This window comes from Rhinopithecus bieti, unplaced genomic scaffold (genome assembly GCF_001698545.2).
Source record: "Rhinopithecus bieti isolate Rb0 unplaced genomic scaffold, ASM169854v2 scaffold_2349, whole genome shotgun sequence".
Lineage (NCBI taxonomy): Eukaryota > Metazoa > Chordata > Mammalia > Primates > Cercopithecidae > Rhinopithecus > Rhinopithecus bieti.
In genome coordinates this window covers 3,191,303-3,195,687 of record NW_016804051.1, presented here as the reverse complement: position 1 = coordinate 3,195,687, position 4,385 = coordinate 3,191,303, and the positions used below count along the sequence as shown (strand labels likewise).

At 36.7% G+C, this 4,385-nt stretch overlaps 1 long non-coding RNA gene across 1 annotated transcript in view; it reads left to right on the top strand.

Annotated features, from left to right (window-relative positions):
- The first annotated feature begins 372 nt into the window (after window positions 1-372).
- Window positions 373-4,385, top strand: part of LOC108522927 (uncharacterized) — a 119,992-nt gene continuing 115,979 nt past the window's right edge. The window contains exon 1 of the long non-coding RNA XR_001883644.1: window positions 373-461. This is a non-coding gene — a long non-coding RNA (uncharacterized LOC108522927). The remainder of the gene's footprint in view (window positions 462-4,385) is intronic.

The window sequence follows — 4,385 nt, the reverse complement described above, 5'->3', positions numbered from 1 at the left end:
TATGAATGTGTTGACTCCATTTCTTCCTATTCCCTAATCTGAAGAAGAGGAAAAAATGGTTAATTTCACGAGTGGTTTTAGAAGGAAGTGCAAGAGTTGATTGATGAACAATATGGAGTTTGTTTGTAGGAGAACTTGTCCTACTCATTACCATGCCTGTCTGAGTAGAATGCTTTGCGGAGAGATAGGCAAGCAACAGACACATACACATACACACACCTATATACACTCACTTGCATACACACACATATACAAGGAAAGTGTCACAGGGTAATGTCCACCAAGCAAATCATATTGGAAGCCCACTGTTGTGACTTCATAGTCACATCATATTCTATTGTATGACTGTTCAAAACATGATGTATGGAGTGTGTTTTTTAGCCTTGGGCAATTCACCTTTTCTTTAACTACTCATGTCACATTTGTGCTGTTGCCAATGCTTCTCAGACCCTCCAGATGAGGTAAGAAAATAATTACAATAGATAAAATTTTCTGTTTTATAAAATAATTTATTGTGGGGAAAGTTACAAAATTAAATATATATGTATTTCTTTATCAGTCAAGTACTCATTTCGTAGACCAAAGCACTTGGGTAGACATATACGAATGGGGTTATACTTGAACATAGTAATTTTTTTTTCTGTAAGGGGACACTTTAAGCACTGTGGTTTTAAAAAACTAAAGCCTGAGCTAAAAATACCCTACTATATTAATAGGAGTCTATTGACTATACTTAGGAATTCACTGATGTCAAAATAGTTCCCCAAAATGCCACAGTGTGCTGCAAGAGAAAATAATAATTAGAACTCAATGAGCAACATAAGTCCTACATTTAACTGGAAATATATATTATTTATCCTGGCATGATAATTAGTTCAAATTAGTATCATAGTAAGTGAAAATAGGCAAATTTACTCAATTACTACAGACTGATCTTTAATTATTCTGATTACTTCTTGTTACCATCTGAAGTACCCTATTCATTGAAGCAAATTTTACTCAGTTGAAATCATTTAAATCTCATTCATATACATTTAATTTATGCCTGATTCTGAATCAGTTCCTTCCTACTACCCCCAACCCCACCAAAAAAAAAAAAAAAAAAAGTTATTAAATAGGGTCATTTTACTTACTTGCTTTTTTATCATTTGGGCAATAAAATTAAGATAGCAGTTGTACTTTGAACTACTAAAGCCCTTGTCAATAGACTCAATACACATCACAGATATGTGTAGTGTCCTGGGCTCACAGTTTTGGAATCTATCAAAAAGATGGGATTCCAGTCTGAGTGTTCCTGTCATTTTATGCCAGGGCCCTCAATGATTCTCATCCAATCTGGGTTATCTGAAATGATCTATAATAAAACTGACTATATACATGTGGGCAGAGTTTGGAGACACCATCTAGAGAAATTGCAGTTCCATGGAGCTAGCTGATGCAATGGTTAGAAGTCATTTCTGTAACCAAGAGAAAAATGTTTTATAAAGAGATTCTTCAGATAACATCAGTGGCTATCTGAGTAACCAGCAAGGAGGGAGCTGGTGGGATAAATATTTAAACCCCACTTTCTTCCCTCCTTCAAATCTCTTGTCAAGGTCTCCCATTGGTTGAACCCACTGGAAGCCAGAGGTCGAGGGGACCACTGTTACAATCCTTACAGGTCAGCTTTTCCGGGCACAGAATAGGGGGCCAGGGGCAAAGAGAGAAAGAATATCTGGGAGTGGAGGGAAGCAAAAGCTATCTAGCATATATAATTATATTTCACTGAATTGTATTAGAAGCTCATCCAGAGATGGGCTGAAATTCTTTTGGAAATACAGAGACTACTCCTTTTGAATCCAGTTTTCACTGAATCACTTTGTACACGTAGTGGGAATGTGGATAATGATGGAAGAGAGAGAGAGAAAATACTCTAGTGGAGGCTTTGTAGCACTTAGAGAGTTTTGAAAAAGTTTCTAATAAATATCATTATTTACTGGAAATGAAATACAAAATTTTACTCTACCAACCAAGAAACATCATCTTTATAAAGTATTTTAACCCAGTAGAGAATGCGCTCTTGACTGCAGCTCCAATAAAGAGCTGGCTCAGCTTTCTCTCACCCAGATGTCCTTGAATCGCCTTCACCTCTCAGACTAAAAGTTTATTTATGTAAAAGTAGATAATACAGAAATCACCTTCATTTCTTCAGAAACTTTTTGGGGAGTGAGACAATGAATAAGGCAGCAAGTAATATCCTGCAAATGCTATCCAATTTAATCAAAGTTGGTAGACTAGTGAGTGATTCTTACTAGAAAAATACAAAGAAAAAAAAACTTTCTTCCTCAAACCATGGAAGGAAGGTTTGCTCCCATGAATCTTTTTACTTGGTTTGAATTTTTCAAGAAAGACCAACATATAAGCTAAAAACAAGAAAGGTGAAGACAGGCCCTCCTGCCATTACACAGTTTCCAAATTCCCAATTGTAAAATATGATAATAAGTTATTAATCAATCTTTGTTTACCTTAATCAAATAGCTATTCTCTGTGGGGTTTTTTCATACCGTACAGGAAAAATCCTTCAGAACCTCACACATGAAGGTTGCAAGTGCAAATAATGGCCAATATTTGTGGAGTTTTGTCTTGGCCAGTTAAAATTTCTCTGGCTTTAAAGAGTGTGAAGTCTTTACAGAAGGTGTCAACAGTGATTTATTATAAGCTGAGTTAATTCTCTCTCAATTTAAAAACCTTGTATACGACATAATCACTTTCTTTCCCCAACATAATCACTTTCTTCCCACCCCGCCACCCCCCCCCCCACACACACACGGAGGGAGCTGCTTATTCCATGATTCTCAAGATAGCTTCATCCAGACACTGGCCATAGTGAAATTTCAACTGTTTTCTTTGGAAATTTTTTTGTTGTGGAGGATGGGACATGGAGTATAATTAGCAAGTATGGTGCTCACCCAAGAAAGCTTCAATATGAGAAAAACTAGGTGTGTGTATGTGTGTGTGTGCATGTGTGTGTGTGTGCTGTGAATATATTAATATGTTAATAACTCTCTGTGTACCTGTATGAAACAGGAGAGCTTAGCAGCAGCAGAGCAGTGAGAGGCCATACATAAACTCAGCTTTCTGGGATGCTTAGCACTAGTTCGACCTTGACTTTATCGGGTTTTTTGTGTTCTTGCTTCTTCTGGGCTCATAAACTGAATGGAGGGAATCCAAAGAAGGGTCAGAGATGAGCTCAGATAACTTCAAAATTGGAAAGTGAGGCCCAAAAAGCATTATTTAGGTAGTAACAAAAGTGAGAGAAGAAAGACCTAGCTGGAGGTCATGACATCTTTAACCGCATGAACTTCCTAGACACCAGTGATCTTGTCTCCTCCAGTTCTTCTAGAGATAGTTAAATAGAAGTTGAGCATTTAAGACACAGTTGTTATGGCTTAGTTGTTGGTATTGGGGGCAATGAGTACTCCTAAACTTCTTAGGATTGTGATCCTTGTACTACAAAAACTTAATGATTATGCTCTGGACCATTTTAATCTGTAACAAGACAAAAATGACGATTTATCCCAGTCTTCATTCTGCACCACTTAAGATGCTCAGAATATAACCTGCTTCAACCCAGATATCTATAGGATTCTATATTTATTTAAGGATATCTATGTTTAGAAATAAAAGATATGTTCTCCTCTACATATTTCTATAACATTCATTCAATACCAGGCAGTTTTTTCTCTTTCCTTCTGACAACTTTCTGATTTATATGGACACTAGTTTTTTTCTCAGCATCACCTGACTACTTCACCGCAGAGGGAAATATCAATATGAGAAAAATAACACTTCTGGTATGATAAAGAAAAAAACATTACAAATACTTAAGGCATTTTCAACAACAAAAAAGAAAACCATTGAAGGCTTAGCAAATGATAGAACAAGTGCATCTCTGTCACAAGCCAGTAGTGTTACTGTATATATTGGAATGTTTAAGTAGGGACATGTTTTAAGAGTGCGTTTGAAGCAGGGTTTCTCACTCTCAACACTATTGACTATTTGGGCTGGGTTATTCCATGTTGTTGGGGGAGGGTGTCCTTTGAACTGTGGGATGTTTAGCAGCAGTCTTGACCTCTAATCAGTAGATGATAATAGCCGACCCTCACCACACCTACACTCCATGCCTTCAGCTCCCTCTCTAGGTTATGACAACCACAGATGTTTCCGGACATGGCCAAATGCCCTTCGTGAGGCAAAACAGCCCTCATTTGAGAACTGATGATCTAAGCAGACAACATTAACTACCCTTATTTTGTGACTAAAATAAAATAGAAAATTTGGCGCCCTAGGTCACGATGATATATATATATATATATATATATATATATATATATATATATATATTT